The following is a 20036-nucleotide window of genomic DNA, read 5'->3' as shown; positions in this document are numbered from 1 at the left end:
GGGTGAGTAGTGAACATTTTGCCCCAGAATTTTAAATCTTCTTTAAACAAAGAAAAATCAAAGTATAAAATATTTGTTGCATGAGACTCTTAAACCTCATTAAAGAAAATCCAGAAAGACTGAATAACTTCTTTCAGATTTGGGACTAGGCAGAGAAATGGATAGAAAGTAACTGAAAAAACAATTGTAGATTCTGGCTTTTCTTATCAATATTTTTTATCTCTAAAAAAGACTGTACTATTTTTTATCAAAAAGGAAATGCATTTTAAGGACAACAATCCTCGTCAAAAATGTTATAATCAGACAAAGAAGTTATATAAAAAGCAGACAGATTAAGGACAAAACATTGAAATATCAATTCTTACTATGCTTAGATATTAAGAAAATGATTGGTAATGGGGTGTGAGGGAGGGTTTTGTAAGTCACAGAAATGGTAGACCCTATTCATAGCCACATGCTCAGCGTGGGGCACGGGGGTTTGAGTCAGTATTGTGCTCTCTAGGGGGGCTGCAAATATCTCTGTCTGAGTTTACTAAAGGTCTGCTTGGGCAAGTAGGGTTCAGCAAAGAATCGCAAAGGGCCAGAGCAGGCCCTGGGATCTGCAGGTGCATGGGGCAGGTGCCACTGGGAGTTTGTCAAGGGTTAAGGTTGAGACCCCGCAGAAGCAGGGTCAGGGTCTATGCTAATTACTTAGACGTCTCTCAGAAAATGTCCTCTTGCTAACTGCATTTCAATGCTGAGAGCAGTTTTAACTCTTAAGCTGGGAGTTTTTGTCTGGGACCGTTTGGATTCATTCCTTCTGTTTTCAAGTCCATCATCTCTTCTGTGCATCCTATAGCACCTTTGAGACTGGGTGTTTATTCAAAAGCAGATGGATTAGTGTTTCCTCCAAACCCTTCCATCCATTATAGTATGCAGACATTTTTATTGTTGTAACATGATTCACTTTGTTCCTTTCATTCTGCGAAACTGGTTACTAAAAATAGTAGGACAATTTGGAAGCAAATAATGTTGGGTAGATCTCTTAAATCCTATACGACTAACAAGGTAACATCTTAATGAAAAGTCCTTGCCAACTTAAAAAAGACACGTTAAATTACCATTAATAAAGAAGTCATGCAGTAAATATAGTACTTTTCCTAAAAAGAAGGTGACTGTGGCTTGTTGGAAGAGGTAGAAAGGAAGGTAGAGGCTGCCGAGTTAGGAGACGGGGGCAGAGATAAATGAAACTCTAGCATTAAGTACTTCAGAGACACAGCTTGTGGCTAAATCGAGCCAAGAGCTGACTCGAAGTGAATGGGCATCATGTACAGTCCCCTGTCCTCTGTGGCCTCAGCTGCGTTAATGTGCTTTGCTTTAACTTGATGGGGACAAGAAGTTAATGAGCCGGGGAAAGGAATCATACCTGAACTATTGTAACTTGCATGTAATTTGGAAATTATTTCCCTATCTGCTAATCCTGTGTGAGGAATTAACACTATTAAATAAACTCACAATGAAAAATAATGGACCAATATTATTTCCCTAAGACTAAAGGCAAACTTTATTATCAATGAGGTCTGATATATTCATGGTAGAATGGCAGAGAATGATGCTTGGCCAACTTTGATAGGCTTATAACTTGGGAACTTGTGAAATTGCTAATTTGCATTTGGCAGTTTGGGGTGGGGTCCAAAATTCTTTTTTTTTTTTTTTTTTTGGTGGTGGGGGGGACAAGCTTCCAGGTATTTTGAGGCTGCTAGTACATGGACCACATCAAGCAACAAAGAATTTTTACACAACAGACTTTAGAACCAAGTAGATCTGAGTTTATATCATGGCTCTTCCATTTAGTAGCTGTGTGACCTTCAACGAGTTGCTCAACTTCTCTGAGACTCAGTTTTCTCATCTGTAAAATCAGGCTAATTATATCCATACCCTCTTGGTTGTGGTGTTCACTACCTAAGATGATTTAAAGCATCTAGCATAGTGCTTGGCACATTATTTAAACCCAATAAATAAGAGTTACTATTCTAATATCATTGTAGTTGGATCTGATAATTTTCTTCTTCACTATTCCCATAGAATAAAGATCTATATTGAGTTCCATGACAAAATCTGAGATTTGCTTCCCAACATTTTCCTCTTTTCCTTTGGTTTGGCATATGGCTCCAGGTAAAACATTACATTTCCTAACCTCTCTTGCATATAGATGTGGTGAAGTAAATATGTTCTATTCGGTGATATGTGAGTGTTCATAAAAGATTTAAGAAGGAGCAGCCCAGACTTCTTTTTCCTTCATCTTGGTGGATGAAGGAATGTGGAATGTGGATGTGATGGCTGGTGCTCCAGCAGCCAGTCAGAACCATGAGCACAAGGGTTATGCTAAGGGTAGTAGAGCAGTGAGATGGACATGTTTGGATCCATGATAACTTTGTAGAGCTCTCATGTGACCTCTCAAGTGCCCACCTCCAGACTTCTTTCTTACAAAATAAGAGAAATAAAGTCATGCCTTGCTTGGTATTTTTGTTTCTTCTATTATTTGCAGCTATATCCAGTCCTCCACTGATACAAACACTTACCTGGTTCAAGTGCTTTATAAGATACAAGGGATATAAAAATGAATGTCTAGTCTCTAACTTCAAGTACCTCAGTGTTCTATGTTACATCATTTAGTGGCCTTTCATAAAGTATTTTATATTTTTTAATATATTTTATAATTTTATATATTTATATATTTTATATTTTTATTTATATTTTATAATTTCATTGAAAGAATTTTGTCACCTATAAACATCACTTTCAAGCACCCTGTCTCATTATTATTTTTTGATGATGCAGATGAGTCTCCCACTAAATGTGTTATTTCAAGTCTTTGTCATACATTCCATTTTTTCTTTTAAAACCACTTTTAAATCATAGAGGAGAAAACCAGGACCTGTAAATCAATAGTCATGGTCAGTTTCTCCAGCATTTTTCTTTAGCTTTCACAGTCACTAGCTTCATGGTAAAGAAATAAATTTACATGTTTAATCCCAAGACTTGGCAGTTCCCTATTCTAGATTTTGGTTCACTGGCAATACTTCACAGGTTTCCTTTGAAGGCAGCATTTCATGTTATCTGAAATTGTTACGAGATGATGAATATGTTGAGCCCAGAAAGCTTTTTATTTCATTTCTCTCCAAGATGCTGTCTCCTAAACCAAACAGCATTTCTCTTTGGCCATGTCAAGTCCACACAGGAGAGTCTCTGTAAATGTTGTAGAATTATCAAGGTGCAACAGTCGTGGATTATTCCTGGGATAGCGTTTTCTCACTAGAATTTTTTCCTTCTTAGCATTATATTGAATATAGGTAACTATAGCTGCTTCTCAGGATGGTCCAGAATCAATCATCCTTTATTAGCAAAGGTGCATCTGGTATAAAACTCTTTTCTTATGCACTGTATCTTTTCTATGGAATCTGTTGGATTTAATTTATGTTAATGTTTTACTTCGACTGTTGACAGGATCTTAAGTTGCAGAATAAAAGTTTTAAAACAGGGCAAATTCTTTGTCTACTAGCTCATGGAAGGTCAGGTTCAAAAAGAAGATAGTAGGCGCACCTGGGTGGCTCAGTCGGTTAAGCATCTGGCTTTTGATTTTGGCTCAGGTCATGATCTCAGGGTCATGAGACTGAGGGCCGCCTCGGGTTCTAAGCTCAGCACGGCGGAGTCTGCTTGTCTTGTTCCGCCCCTTCTGCCCCTCCCTCTGCTCATGCAGGCATGCTCACTCTCTTTCTAAAATGAAATCCTTTTTAAAAAGGGTGATAGTAAAAAATTATTTAGTTTAAATGTGAAATAGTATATGGTTTTTTAAAATTTTTTTAATGTTCTGATACTTTACATCTTTATTAATTGTTTTTATCTAGTTCTAGTAGTTTCTAAGGAAGACATTAAAATCTCAAATTATAATTATGGAATTGACTATCGCTCCCTTTATTTCTATCAATTCTTAATTAATGTATTTTAAAACTCTGTTGTTAGGCTTACATACATTTATGACTGTTATCACTTCCTAATAAAGATTCCTTTTATTATTCTAAAAATGTCTTTATCATTAATAATGATCTTTGTCTTGAATTCTGTTTTATCTGCTATTAATTTCACCACACTCTTCTTATTGTTACTATTCATATGGTATGTATTTTTCTGTCCGTTTACTTTTTTTTTTTAAGATTTTATTTATTTGACAGAGAGAGAGACAGCAAGAAAGGGAACACAAGCAGGGGGAGTGGGAGAGGGAGAAGCAGGCTTCCCGCTGAGCAGGGAACCCGATGCTGGGCTCTATCCGAGGACCCTGGGATCATCATATGAGCCAAAGGCAGATGCTTAATGACTTGAGCCACCCAGATGCCCCCTGTCATTTACAGTTTAAAAAACTAAAAAAAGTTTTGGGGTGCCTGGGTGGCTCAGTGGATTAAAGCCTCTGCCTTCAGCTCAGGTCATGATCCGAGGGGCCTGGGATCGAGCCCCGCATTGGGCTCTCTCCTCAGTGGGGAGCCTGCTTCCTCCACTCTCTCTCTCTGCCTGCCTCTCTGCCTACTTGTGATCTCTGTCAAATAAATAAATAAAATCTTTAAAAAGAAAGTAAAAATATTTTTATTAAGTTTTTAAAAACTTTTAATTCTAGTATAGTTAACATGCAGTGTTATATTAGCTTCAGATGTACAACGTGATGATTCAACAATTCTATACATCTTTATTCAGTGCTCATCATGACGATGTACTCTTAATCCCCTTCACTTATTTCAGCCATCCCCCCACCCGCTTTCCCTCTGATATGCTTTATTTATTTTAAGTGAGTACCCTCAGTTAAAGTTTTTTTTTCAACAATTTTTACTTGAAACATACTTCAGAATACATGTTTCTCAAAGATACATATAAAACATTCTATCCAAGAAAAGTAGAATGCACATTTTCTTCAAATACACACAGAAGAATCCCCTGCTTAAATCAAATAAAAAGAGACATAACAAATATTACAAATTTAAGAAGACTGAAATATAACAAGTATGTTTTCTAACCACAATGGTACAAAACTAAAGATCAACAATAAAACACAGCTGGAAAAATCTACAGTGTAAATATTAAATATTTAATTTATAAATATTAAATAACACACTACTGCAAAAACAATGGATCAAATCAGAAGTCAAATGGCAAATCAAAATATGTCTCAGGAAAAAAAGAAAACACAAATATTCCCAAACCTATGGGATGCAGCAAAAGCAAATATTACAGTGAAATTTATGCTGTAAATGCTCATACTAAGAAAAAAAGTTTAAATAAACAACATTACAAGGAATTAGAAAAAGAAGAAACTTAGTTGAAATTTAGTAGAGGAAGGAAATAACAATGGAAAATCAGAAATAAATAAAATAGAGACCAGAATAAACAATAACATAACATTGAAAGTAATGAAAGTTTTTTCCAAAAAGATAAAATGGGCAATGATTTAACTACATTAACTAAGGAAAAAAGAGGGAAGACTTGAAAACCAAAATGAGAAATGGAAGAGAAAACAATACAACAGATAACCACAGGAATACATAGTGTGATAACATATTACTATAAACAATTATATATGGACATGTCAGATAACTCAGAGGAAAAACCCAGATAATTCCTAAAAATGCACAAGTTACCAAGACTGAATCACGCATCTTGAATCCAAGAAGTAGGAAATCTTCTCAGACCAAGAATTAAAGTTGAATTGGGGGGGCGCCTGGGTGGCTCAGTGGGTTAAGCTGCTGCCTTCGGCTCAGGTCATGATCTCAGAGTCCTGGGATCGAGCCCCGCATCGGGCTCTCTGCTTGGCAGGGAGCCTGCTTCCTCTTCTCTCTCTGCCTGCCTCTCTGCCTACTTGTGATCTCTCTGTCAAATAAATAAATAAAATCTTAAAAAAAAATTAAAGTTGAATTGGGAATCAAAAACCTCTCAGCACTGGGCAATGGGCACAGCGTGTTATACAAAACTGATAAAGTACTGAAACTACATCTGAAACTACTGATTACTGAAAGTTGGTGAATTGAATTTAAATTAAAAAAAAAAAAAAAAGTCCCAGCACAGAAAAGCCCAAATCACATGGTTTTACTGGTAAATTCTACCAAACATTTTAAAAAATGACAAGCTTTATAAAAATCCTACAAATAAGGGAATAGAGGGAACACATTCAAAATCATTCCATCAGGACAGTATTACACTGATACCAAAGCAGGATAAAAACTATACAAGAAAAAAAAAAGTTTAGTTTGTCCAATATAAGTATTGCTACCTTGAGTTTCTTTTGACATCCATTTGTGTGATAAATGTTTCTCCATCCTGTCACTTTCAATCTGCAGGTGTCTTGTGGTCTAAAACGAGTCTCTTTTAGGCAGTGTATAGAAGCATCTTTTTTCTTAAATCCATTTTGACACTCAATGTCTTTTGATTGGAGCATTTAGTCTATTTACATTTAAAGTAATTATTGATAGAAATTATTATCTTTTTAAAAGATTTTATTTATTTATTTGACAGAGAGAGATCACAAGCAGGCAGAGAGGCAGGCAGAGAGAGAGGAGGAAGCAGGCTCCCTGCTGAGCAGAGAGCCCGATGCGGGGCTCGATCCCAGGACCCTGAGATCATGACCTGAGCCGAAGGCAGCAGCTTAACCCACTGAGCCACCCAAGCGCCCCTGATAGAAATTATTTATTGTTATTTTATTACTTGCTTTGTTGCTGTTTCTGAAGATTTTCTCTGATCATTTCTTGTCTTTGTCGCTTTTGGTCTCCTTTGCATTCAAAGGTCCCTTTTAATATTTCTTGCAGGGCTGGTTTAGTGGTCACAAGCTCCTTTAGTTTTTGTTTGCCAGGGAAACTCTTTATCTCTACTGTTCTGAATGAGAGCCTTGCTGGATAGAGTATACTTAGCTGTAGATTTTCACTACTATTCACTACTTAGCTATAGATTTTCACTACTCACCACTCTCAATATATCACGCCACTCCCTTCTAGCTTGCCAAGTATCAGTTGAGAAATCTCTAGCTAGCTTTATGGATTTCCTTTTGTAAGTTAAGGATTTCTTTTATCTTGCTGCTTTTAAGATTTTTTATCACTATATTTTATAAATTTAATTACAGTATGTCTTGGGGTTGGTTGCTTTTGTTGATTTTGATGTGAGTTCTCTGTGCCTCCTGGATCTGGATGTCTGTGTCCTTCCCCAGATTAGGGAAGTTTTCTGCTATTATTTCTTGAAATAAATTTTCTGCCCCCTCTTCTCTCTCTTCTTCTGTGACTCCAATAATATGAGTATTATGTTTGATGGAGTCACTGAGTTCCCTAAATCTATTCTTGTGTTTCATAATTCTTCTTTCTCTCTTTTGTTCAGCTTCATTATTTTATCTTCTAGGTCACTAACTTATCCCTCTGCTTTTTCCAGCCTGCTGTTCATTGCATGAAGCCCGTTTCCAATCTCACTTATTCCATTCCTCATCTATGATTGATTCTTTTTTAACTCCTTTATCTCTTGTAAGGGTCTCACTGATATCTTTTCTCAAGCCAATGAATAGCCTTATGATTGTTGGTTTAAATTCTCCATTAGTCATGTTAATTTTTACCTGTTCTGCTTAGATCTGGGCTATGGCCTTATGTTGTTTTCTCATTTGAGATGAATTCCTCCATCTTGGAATTTTGTCTAAATCTCTGTGTTCTTCTCTGTGTTAGAGGACCTAATTATGTCTCCTGCTCCTGAAAGTAATGGCCTTATGAAAAAGACAAGGTCATGTAGTGCCCAGGGTCCGGTACTTCGGGGAGTCTCCAGTGTGTGCTGTATGTGCTCCCTATTTTGGCTGCTCTATCCTTTAAGACAATCATTCGCAGAGGTTCTCCTTGCCTGCTATAGGCAGTGTTTGGTCCCTGGCCTTAATATGGTGATTTTTAATTAGGTGTTGCTCTGGTGGGCTTGTGAAATGACACCTGACACCAACTCTACCAGTACTGAGGCCCTCTAGTCAGGAGATATGATGTGAGCAGGGCTTCGTACTGGTCTTTTGGGGTAGGAGACCACCATACTGGGACTGAAGCAAGCTTGACTGAGAAGGGCAGTCCCTCCACAGTGCAGACAGGTGGGGCTTGGTGTAAGCAAGTTAGGCAGCCAGTGTCAGAGCTGCGCTGCTTCCTGCAGGTGGCTCTGTGTTTATGCTGAGAGAGGGGTGAGGGAAATGGCACTAGTCAGTTCCTTTGTTTCCAGAGAGTCATCTCCATGAATTATGCCTCTCAGGAAAGTGCTCCTAGACTAGTGAATAATCTCCCCGCTGTGTGCCCCAGGCATTCTTCAGATTGTGGTTTCCATGCTGTCTGCCCCTGGATTGATTGCCTGCCTTCTCTTTAGGAACAAGACAGTGCCCTCCAGGCTCTATACCAGCCAAGCTCACTGACCTTTAAAACTCCCAGCTTTAAGACCTGTTGGTTTTAAGAACTCATGAAATTCAGCCCCTCTCACTTTCCAAGCCAGTGACTGAGAAAATGTCCTCCTTGTGCATTCTCCTGTGTACTCCTCTCTCTTGCCCTCTTCTGTAACCATGGCTCTCTCTCCTCCACAGCACTCACCATCTGTTTCTCCCATAAACCACATCTCTATACTTCTTTCTTTGATGTGGCCTTTTTTCTCCCTTTATTTGTTGTTCTGTCAGTCTTCAGCCCAATTTATGGGGTATTTAGGATGATTTGATAGTTATTTAGTTGTGTTCATGGGACAAGATGAGCCTACGGTCCTTCTATTCTGCTACCATCTTGTTATTCCACTTGTGGCTATATTTTTAAAGAGCACCATTATCCTTTAGAGATCCATAATAAAATATTTACATGTTAAATGACAGGATGTTTGGCAGGTATTTCAGAATAATCCCCAAAAAGTAGGAAGAGGAGTGGGTAGGATTATAAATAAAACAGGATTGGCTGTGAGTTGACAGTTGTCGAATACGGGTGAAGTGTATTTAAAGGATCACTTTATCCCTTTACCTTTGCATATGCTTAAAATATTGAAAATTTTAAAAAAGCAAAAATATGACATTGAGACATGAATAATTTTAACCTTAAATAAGCAAATTTCCAAAGATTTACAGAATGTTTTTCAAACAGCATTTACTGTCAGCCATTTGGAATTTATTAAAGTACATTCATATATATATATATATATGTATATATATATATAACCATCCAATTTGACAAGTTATTCATCTCTTTCATTCATCAACAATCAATTGGAAATGGGATTTCTCATTCACACACCTTGCTGTTAGCACAGACCCTTTATCTATTCTCTCACTATGGCACTATGGGAAGGAGAACTGAGGTGAAATCTACCTGATATTTTAAGCAATGCATTAGTTAGTCTGATGGTCTTTCATGCCTTATGTTGCTTCCCTACTGTCATCATTCTTTTTTTTTTTTTTTAAATCATAGTGAGACCACGAATATCAGGCAATGGTGGGTCATGATTTCATCTGTTAAGGATCTAGCAGGTCAATGGTCATCTTCATTTTTTCATCCTGAGGTAATCTCTGCCAGCCTTTGTGTCTGTCTGGTAACCATACATCCAATCATCCATTCAACAAGTATCTTTTTGATAAAATGTTATGTGATGGCAAGATTTCCCATATTTTAAAAACTTATTCTTCCCTTCATATCCCCTTCCAGCTACTGTACTCAGTTTCCCTTTAGAACAAAATATCTTGAAAGAATTGGTTATGTTTTCCACCAATTCCTTCCCTTCCACAATTTATTTTTTTATTGTGGTAAAATACATATAAAATTCACCATTTTGGCCATTTTGTGGTGTATAATTCAGTGGCATTAGTGCATTCACAATGTTGTACAACCATCACTACTATCTAGAATATTTTCATCACCCCAAAAGAGAACCTCATACCCATTCAGCAGTCATTTCCTATTTTCTCTTACCTCCAGCCCCCAGAAAACACTAATCCAAGGATTTTCTTATTCTGGATATTTCATATAAAAGGAATTACACAATATATGACATTTTTCTTGCCTTATTCCCTCTCTCTCTCTTTTTTAAAGATTTTATTTATTTGACACAGAGAGAGATCACATGTTGGCAGAGAGGCAGGAAGAGAGAGAGGGGGAAGCAGGCGCTCCACTAAGCAGAGAGCCCAATGTGGGGCTTGATCCCAGGACCCTGAGATCATGACCTGAGCCGAAGGCAGAGGCTTAACCCACTGAGCCACCCAGGTGCCCGTCTTGCCTTATTCTCTAACTTAGCATAATGTTCTCTAGATTTATCCACATTGTCGTTGTGTACTTACCTCACTCCTTTCTATGACTGAATAATGTTCCAGATATACCAGATTTTGTTTATCCATTCATAAGTTGATGAACATTTGGATTGATACCACCTTCTGTCGATTGTGAATAATGTGCTATGAACATTTGTGTACAAATATTTGTTTGAATACTTGTTTTCAATTCTTTTGGATATATGCTGAGGAGTAGAATTGCTAAGTCACATGATAATTACTGAGGCACAGTGAATCTCTTTCCCAGTGTCTGCACTATTTTAGATTCTTACCAGCGATGTACCAGAGTTCCAGTATCTCTGTATCTTTACCAACACTAATTATTTTATGTTTTGTTAAAAAAAATTCATCTGAGTGTATATGAAGTGATATCTCATTATGATTTTAATTTGTAGTTTCCTAACTAATGACATTAGTCATTTTTTTCATGTGCTTGTTGGCCATTTATATATCTTCTTTGAAGGATGTCTATTCTAATACTTTGTCCATTTTTAATTGGGTTGTCTTTTTGTTGAGCTGTATGAATTCTTAACATATTCTGAATAATAGATCCTTATCAGATACATGATTTACAAATAGTTTCTCTATGATTGGTCATTCTTGCAAAGGACAGTGCAGAGCCTAAGGATCTCAAATGTTCTGATATTCAATAGCATGGGCTAAAAGTATAGATTAAAAACTGTAGTTTGCCTATAGGCTCATTATTAGCAAAAATAAAAAATATTTCAAATTCTTCAGTTGTAAGCCATAGTAGGATCTATTTCTAATACCTCAACACTTCCCCAAATATTGAAGTATTTAGATAAGCAATTTAATTCTCAGACTGATACTGGAAATATTTTCTTGGGCTACAATTAAAATGAATGTTAATGGGTTTAAGGAAGAACACCACAACTGAAATTCAATGTTTTTGAGTCTTTCCTGTTGCTGGACCTTGGTGAAATAATATATATTGATTACATTTAATATACTGGATTACCAGGCTTGGAAATTTGGCCTGACATTACAACTGATATTTGGAAGTCAATAGACTCTTGACATTTGTGTGAAATAAAGATACCACATGCAGAATTCTTATAAATGTCCTAGAGATGACCTGTCGATCAGGGTCTACCCAGGAGATAGAAATCACTTAGTAATTTGAGTGGTACATTTTAATATAAAGAATTACTGTTTAATAATGAACTAATAATGAATTTATAGCATGGAATTAACTACTAAGGGATTTAAAAGTTAATAGTTAACTAATAGCAGAGGATTAATGACTAAGCAATAAAGAGAACTCAGAATACAAGAACAGTAGATACAGGGAACAGCTGTTACCTCTACTGCTGAGGGCCAGTAGCCATGGAATGAAAAGAAAGGAGGCCAATACTGATACCCAGACCATGGTGGAGAGGGTGTGGCTGTGGCCTACTTAATGGCAGAGAAGTCTACTGCAGTGTGACCAGTCATGGCTGACTGGAAACCGCCAGTTGGGGCACCAATGAAACTAGCTGGTAATCAGTATTCTGGGACGTTGGGGAAACTCATTGAGAAGCTCCCCTCTGAGGTGCTAGTGAGACTTGGCAGTGGTCCAGGCAAAACTTGCTGGAGCATAAACACTTCTAGGTGTCCCACAGGTTGCTTGCTTTTAAGAGTTGTGGGAGCAGAGTGCCTGGGTGGCCAGTTGGTTGAATTTCTGCTTTCAGCTCAGGTCATGATCCCAGGGTCCTGGGATCCAGTCCTGCACCTGGCTCCCGGCTCAGCAGAGAGTCTGCTTCTCACTCTCCCTCTGCTCTTCCACCCTCTCGTGCTCTCTCTCCTCTCTCAAATAAATGAATCATTTTTTAAAAAAGGGTTGTGGGAGCAACCCCCCCCCCCCCCCCCCCGCACCTGGACATTCTCCAAGAATGTCCCTTCTACGCTCCCTGCTGACAAAGTATGACATTGCACAAGCTGCTGAAGGGGAGATGTTCACATAGTTCAGCTCCCGTATCACAAAGCAAGACAAGGAAAGATGGATTTGGACTGATAACTGGCATACATGGTGTTTTGAGACTGTTTGAGAGAAGAATCCAGGAAAAAATATGGTGGGTGCGGAAAAAACTCAAAGGTGGTTATTTGTGCAATGCATGATGGCACGGTGATTAGTTTGAGTACAAAAGTTTAGCCATAGCTGAACCAGGAAACCTGTAATAATTAAAAAATAGATATGTTGAGGATTATCTGAATCTGTGAGCCAAAAGTTCCCCAAACAGGAAATTCTCTTTTGCAGCAGACCCAAAGGCAATGCCAAAAGCAGGTGCGATACAATGAAGAATGAGTCAGTAGCATGTGTTCAAGATAAAGTGTTCTATTAAATGAAGAACTGCAGATATCAGCAAGCAGAAGACTTTTTTGTTTGTTTGTCTGGGAGTGCTGTGGCAAAGAGGACTTGAAATTAGACCAGGCCTGTTTATGAGGATAAAAGGTAAATTTTTCCTTTTAGGTGTATATCAATTAAGAATACATTTTTTCCCCTGAAAGTAATAAATGATCTTTTTTTCCCTGTGAGTCATGAATAACAGTGGTTGCAGGAATAAATAATAAGACATCTAATTATTTCATATAAAGAAACATCTGAAGAAGCTCCTTGATAACCTCAAAGACCCACATCTTTTACATCTTTCTGCTCTTTCATCCTTAAAATATTGGCTTGTGGCTTCATGGTTGGAACATAGCATCTGTTGCTCCTGGTATCACTTCAGCATTTAAGACAAGAAGAAGGAAGAAAGGAGTTGCTATGTCCACTTGTGCTCAGTAGACATCACTGCCATCAAACTGTTGGACAAAAAGTTTATTGAAACATTGTATGTGTGGCAATGTGTCAGGCTGTGGAATTTAATGATTTTATAAAAATGTACATTGTGGGCCCTTCCTACAGATCCAGATATGAGACTTGTCCTTCCTAGGGTTTCCGTTTCTACCCTATACACGCTTGACTTTGCATAGCAGGGTCTTTCTCCAACCCCTACACACTTTCAGGCAATTCCTCTGCCTTGAGTCTAACTGGTACATCCTAGCAGTTATCTTATTTATTTATTCTTACGATATAATGTTTTTAGGATAACTCTTTGTTTTGTTTTAGATTTTATGTATTTGAAAGAGCCATCAGGGTGGCTCAGTCGTTAAGCGTCTGCCTTCGGCCCAGGTCCTGATCCCAGGGTCCTGAGATTGAGCCCTGCCTTGGGCTCCCTGCTCTGCAGAAGGCTTGCTTCTCCCTCTCCCACTCCCCCTGCTTGTGTTCCCTTTCTGTCTCTCTGTCAAATAAATAAATAAATAAGAGAGAGAGAGAGAACAGGGGGAGGGAATAGGAGGCTCAGAGGGAGAGGGAGACATGCAGACTCCCCGTTGAGCAAGGAGCCTAACTCAGGGCTCAATCCCAGGACCCTGAGATCATGACCTGAGCCAAAGGCAGAGAAGCTTAACCAACTTAGCCACCCAGGCACCCCAAGGATGACTTTTTTGTAGTGGGTTTTCATGATACAGTTTACTACTACAAAATCTTTTTTTTTTTAATATAATTTCTATCGGGAAGCCTGGGTGGCTCAGTTGGTTAAGTGTCTGACTCTTGGTTTTGGCTCAAGTCATGATCTCCTGGGTTGTAAGATTGAGCCCCGGGTCAGGCCATGCTCAGTGGGGAGTCTGCTTTAAGTTTCTCTCCCTCTGCCCCTCCCCCTACTCACACACTCTATCAAATAAATCCTTATATATATCTATTTATATGTATAATTTATATATATTTAAAGATTCATTTACAAATTTATTTAATTTATATATTTATTTATATAATTTATATAATATAAATATGGTTTTATATATTTATTTATATGATATATTTATATAAATTATATTTATAATTTTATATATATATGTATAATTTCTATTGATGGTAGGAAAGATTTTATTCTCACCCTCCTCTGTATTCCTCCTTTCAAACCTAATAAGCTATTATGCTAAATAATATGAAAGTGCCATTTTTCAGAGGTATTTTCTTTGTTGTTAGAGTCTAATTTCAATGTGAGCAATGGGAAATTTATGGTTGGTTTTGATGGCAAAACCAGAATATCTCTTAGTAACTTTTACTAATGACTATTTCTTTTTTTTTTTAAGATTTTATTTATTTATTTGACAGAGAGAGATCACAAGTAGGCAGAGAGAGAGGAAGGGAAGCAGGCCCCCTGCTGAGCAGAGAGCCCGATGCGGGACTTGATTCCAGGACCCTGAGATCATGACCTTAACCCGCTGAGCCACCCAGGTTTCCTACTAATGACTATTTCTTATTATCTATTTTACGACTTTAGAAGGGCTGTTCATTCCTTCTGTAATTTCTTGGACCAATTCTTAAAAACTCATGGAATACTCTTCAAGGAAACAGAAAAAACAGTGTGTTAAAAGTGCAATAGAGTTAACACATGGTATTTGACAACCTTGTGTTACTGAGCTTCAAGTATCCCTGAAAAAAATGTTGCTTTTATTCATCCTCTGATACCTTCCACTTCATTTGTTTTCTATATTATGGAATCCCCTCTTAATAAGTTTGTTTCTTCAGAGGAGTAGCCCCTCCTTGGCTTTTTGAATAACACTAGATAAATTATGGAGAGGATTTCCCCCCATGATGTTTTTCTGAGATGGTTTTCTCTCTAAAAATGTTTTCAGTTTCAAAAGCAAACTTTACAGACCCATGAAAAATAACTAGACACCAAAACAGTTTAGCTGGTTCAACAGAATGTGCAAAAGACCGGAAGCAACAGCTAGAATCTGTCTTTCATTGTCCCAAATCACACAAGTCATCAACTGAGTAATCAGAAAAGAAAAACAAGCCATTTTAGTTGCAAGATCTGAATCCGTAATATCGCACTGTAAACCCACACAGATGTTTCATAACCAAACCAAGCTGATTTTTGTGACTCAATTTGAGTTTCCCAGTACAACATATATTGAAAACTCCACAAAAATATCATACAGGATACATTATGTAAAACACTCAGATACTGAGATGCAAAATTTCTTGCCTCTTGGGAGCGGTCTTAACAGGCATCAGTAGCAGGTATAAGCTATTCCAGGCAGAGGGCTGGGCTGGAAAGAATTTATGTATTCATCAGTTCCAGAAATTGATGTTTCTGAGGGATTAGTAGGAGGAATTGCTGGGAACTGAGTAAGTTTTAACTATTCTGAGTCACTGAAAGAAGAATCTAGAAATGTTCATTTTGTTTGTGGGATCACATACACTTGAGCTTGACTTATTGCTATCATTTAGTGCTCCTGATGTTCAGCTTTCTTGTCATAAAATGGGGACATACTACACGTCAGGGTTCAGTTGTGTATAATCGGAAACATCCGGATAATCTACGGCAAATGAGACAGATTGTGGAGAAGGGCTAGCTCTAGCTGGGTCTCCAGGTGTGGCTCTCAGAATATCAGATGAGAACCACCCTCTAAGAAAAAGTAATCTCTGCCACTATGAGGAAGCTGACAATTCAGAAAAGCATTGTTGGGACACTTGGTTCCATAATCACACCGCCTTGGCTTTGGACTGGAGTTGGAAGCTGCCACAAGCATTAGTACTCCAGAGCCAGACCACACCTACTAAATCCATTCCAGCACGATGGATGTTGCTAGTGGCATCCTCATCTTCCTTCTTTTTTATTTACTAAATGAATGCAACACACATTTATTGAATACTTACTACAATAAATGAGTAAAATATTTGTCATGTTAGAGAGTGATAAGTACAGAGGAGAAAAATAGTGCAGGAAATGTAGTGAGTATTGAATGGGTGAGGGAAGGTCCCTCTCCCCCACCCCAAGAAACTGATACATGAAGATTTGAAGGAAGTGAGAGGATGAGCCTTGTGGGTGTTCAGGGAGAGGGGACAAGGTGAGAAGACTCTGAGACAGGAGCTTCCCTAAAGTTCCAAGGAGCAGTAAGGAGACCAGAATGGCTGGATAAAGTGAAGAGATGAGCCCTTTGTCAGAGATTCACAATTATTCCAAAGTAGAAATTTCTTCAGAGATGTCCTATGTAATTAATCACTTGGCTTGCTATATTAACTGCATGTATTTTAAGTCGGGATGTCCAAAGATTTGAATAGTATTCAAACTAATATATGTTTCTTGAGATGAAAGAACAGATCTATTAATACCAATATATTTCAAGGCACTGTGCTTTCAAATAAAGCTATTTATTTGATTAAATAGAGCTGTGCTATTAAAGATGTCATATGTAGTTTGCTATTTTTTTCCTTATTTGTTTTAGATGTTATCAATGAAAAATTTAAAAATACATGTCTTTGACGTAAAATTTTGTGCGAAGAATTAATGAGTTACATTATTAAATCTATCATTTAGGGGATTCTTACAACAAACTTCATATTTTTTTTTTATTAGCATACAATGTATTATTTGCCCCGGGGGACAGTTCTGTGAATCATCAGGCTTACACACTTCACAGCACTCACCATAGCACATACCCCTCCCAGTGCCCATAACCCAACCACCCTCTCCATACCCCTCTTCCCCCAGCAGCCCTCAGTTTGTTTTGTGAGATTAAGAGTCCTGATCCCATCTTGTTTCATTTTCTCCTCCCCTACCCCCCAAACCTCCCACTTTGCCTCTCAAATTCCTCATATCAGGGAGATAGTATGATAATTATCTTTCTCTGATTGACTTATTTCACTCAACATAATACCCTCTAGTTCCATTCATGTCATTGCAAATGGTAAGATTTCATTTCTTTTGATGGCTGCATAGTATTCCATTGTAGATATATACCACATCTTCTTTATCCATTCATCTGTTGATGGACATCTAGGTTCTTTTTATTTTATTTTTTATAAACATATATTTTTATCCCCAGGGGTACAGGTCTGTCAATCGTCAGGTTTACACACTTCACAGCACTCACCATAGCACATACCCTCCCCAATGTCCATAACCCCACCCCCCCTCTCCCAACCCCCCTCCCCCCATCAACCCTCAGTTTGTTTTGTGAGATTAAGAGTCACTTATGGTTTGTCTCCCTCCCAATCCCATCTTCTTTCATTTACTCTTCTCCTACCCCCTTAACCCCCCATGTTGCATCTCCTCTCCCTATCAGGGAGATCATATGATAGTTGTCTTTCTCCGATTGACTTATTTCGCTAAGCATGATACCCTCTAGTTTCATCCACGTCGTTGCAAATGGCAAGATTTCATTTCTTTTGATGGCTGCATAGTATTCCATTGTGTATATATACCACTTCTTCTTTATCCATTCGTCTGTGATGGACATCTAGGTTCTTTCCATAGTTTGGCTATTGTGGACATTGCTGCTATAAACATTCGGGTGCACGTGCCCCTTCGGATCACTGCGTTTGTATCTTTAGGGTAAATAACCAGCAGTGCAATTGCTGGGTCATAGGGTAGTTCTATTTTCAACATTTTGAGGAACCTCCATGCTGTTTTCCAGAGTGGTTGCACCAGCTTGCATTCCCACCAACAGTGTAGGAGGGTTCCCCTTTCTCCGCATCCTCGCCAGCATCTGTCATTTCCTGACTTGTTAATTTTAGCCATTCTGACTGGTGTGAGGTGATATCTCATTGTGGTTTTGATTTGTATTTCCCTGATGCCAAGTGATGTGGAGCACTTTTTCATGTCTGTTGGCCATCTGGATGTCTTCTTTGCAGAAATGTCTGTTCATGTCCTCTGCCCATTTCTTGATTGGATTATTTGTTCTTTGGGTGTTGAGTTTGCTAAGTTCTTTATAGATTTTGGACACTAGCCCTTTATCTGATATGTCATTTGCAAATATCTTCTCCCATTCTGTCAGTTGTCTTTTGGTTTTGTTAACTATTTCCTTTGCTGTGCAAAAGATTTTGATCTTGATAAAATCCCAATAGTTGATTTTTGCCCTTGCTTCCCTTGCCTTTGGTGATGTTCCTAGGAAGATGTTGCTGCGGCTGAGGTTGAAGAGGTTGTTGCCTGTGTTCTCCTCAAGGATTTGGATGGATTCCTTTCTCACATTGAGGTCCTTCATCCATTTTGAGTCTATTTTCGTGTGTGGTGTAAGGAAATGATCCAATTTCATTTTTCTGCATGTGGCTGTCCAATTTTCCCAACACCATTTTTTGAAGAGGCTGTCTTTTTTCCATTGGACATTCTTTCCTGCTTTGTCGAAGATGAGTTGACCATAGAGTTGAGGGTCTATTTCTGGGCTCTCTATTCTGTTCCATTGATCTATGTGTCTGTTTTTGTGCCAGTACCATGCTGTCTTGATGATGACAGCTTTGTAATAGAGCTTGAAGTCCGGAATTGTGATGCCACCAACTTTGGCTTTCTTTTTCAATATTCCTTTGGCTATTCGAGGTCTTTTCTGGTTCCATATAAATTTTAGGATTATTTGTTCCATTTCTTTGAAAAAAATGGGTGAGATTTTGATAGGGATTTCATTAAATGTGTAGATTGCTTTAGGTAGCATAGACATTTTCACAATATTTGTTCTTCCAATCCAGGAGCATAGAACATTTTTCCATTTCTTTGTGTCTTCCTCAATTTCTTTCATGAGTACTTTATAGTTTTCTCTGTATAGATTCTTAGCCTCTTTGGTTAGGTTTATTCCTAGGTATCTTATAGTTTTGGGTGCAATTGTACATGGGATTGACTTCTTAATTTCTCTTTCTTCTGTCTAGTTGTTGGTGTAGAGAAATGCAACTGATTTCTGTGCATTGATTTTATATCCTGACACTTTACTGAATTCCTGTACAAGTTCTAGCAGTTTTGGAGTGGAGTCTTTTGGGTTTTCCACATATAGTATCATATCATCTGCAAAGAGTGATAGTTTGACTTCTTCTTTGCCGATTTGGATGCCTTTAATTTCCTTTTGTTGTCTGATTGCTGAGGCTAGGACTTCTAGTACTATGTTGAATAGCAGTGGTGATAACGGACATCCCTGCCATGTTCCTGACCTTAGCGGAAAAGCTTTCAGTTTTTCTCCATTGAGAATGATATTTGTGGTGGGTTTTTCATAGCTGGCTTTGATAATATTGAGGTATGTGCCCTCTATCCCTACACTTTGAAGAGTTTTTATCAGGAAGGGATGCTGTACTTTGTCAAATGCTTTTTCAGCATCTATTGAGAGTATCATATGGTTCTTGTTCTTTCTTTTATTAATGTGTTGTATCACACTGATTGATTTGCGGATGTTGAACCAACCTTGCAGCCCTGGAATAAATCCCACTTGGTTGTGGTGAATAATCCTTTTAATGTACTGTTGAATCCTATTGGCTAGTATTTTGATGAGAATTTTTGCAACTGTATTCATCAAGGATATTGGTCTGTAGTTCTCTTTTTTGATGGGATCCTTGTCTGGTTTTGGGATCAAGGTGATGCTGGCCTCATAAAATGAATTTGGAAGTTTTCCTTCTATTTCTATTTTTTGGAAGAGTTTCAGGAGAATACGAATTAGTTCTTCTTTAAATGTTTGGTAGAATTCCCCCAGGAAGCCATCTGGCCCTGGGCTTTTGTTTGTTTGGAGATTTTTGATGAATGTTTCAATCTCCTGACTGGTTATGGGTCTGTTCAGGCTTTCCATTTCTTCCTGGTTCAGTTGTGGTAGTTTATATGTCTCTAGGAATGCATCCATTTCTTCCAGATTGTCAAATTTGTTGGCGTAGAGTTGCTCATAGTATGTTCTTATAATTGTCTGTATTTCTTTGGTGTTCGTT

The sequence above is a fragment of the Lutra lutra genome, chromosome 4 (genome assembly GCF_902655055.1).
Source record: "Lutra lutra chromosome 4, mLutLut1.2, whole genome shotgun sequence".
In the NCBI taxonomy this organism is placed as follows: Eukaryota; Metazoa; Chordata; class Mammalia; order Carnivora; family Mustelidae; genus Lutra; species Lutra lutra.
Note: the sequence above shows the minus strand (reverse complement) of the source record.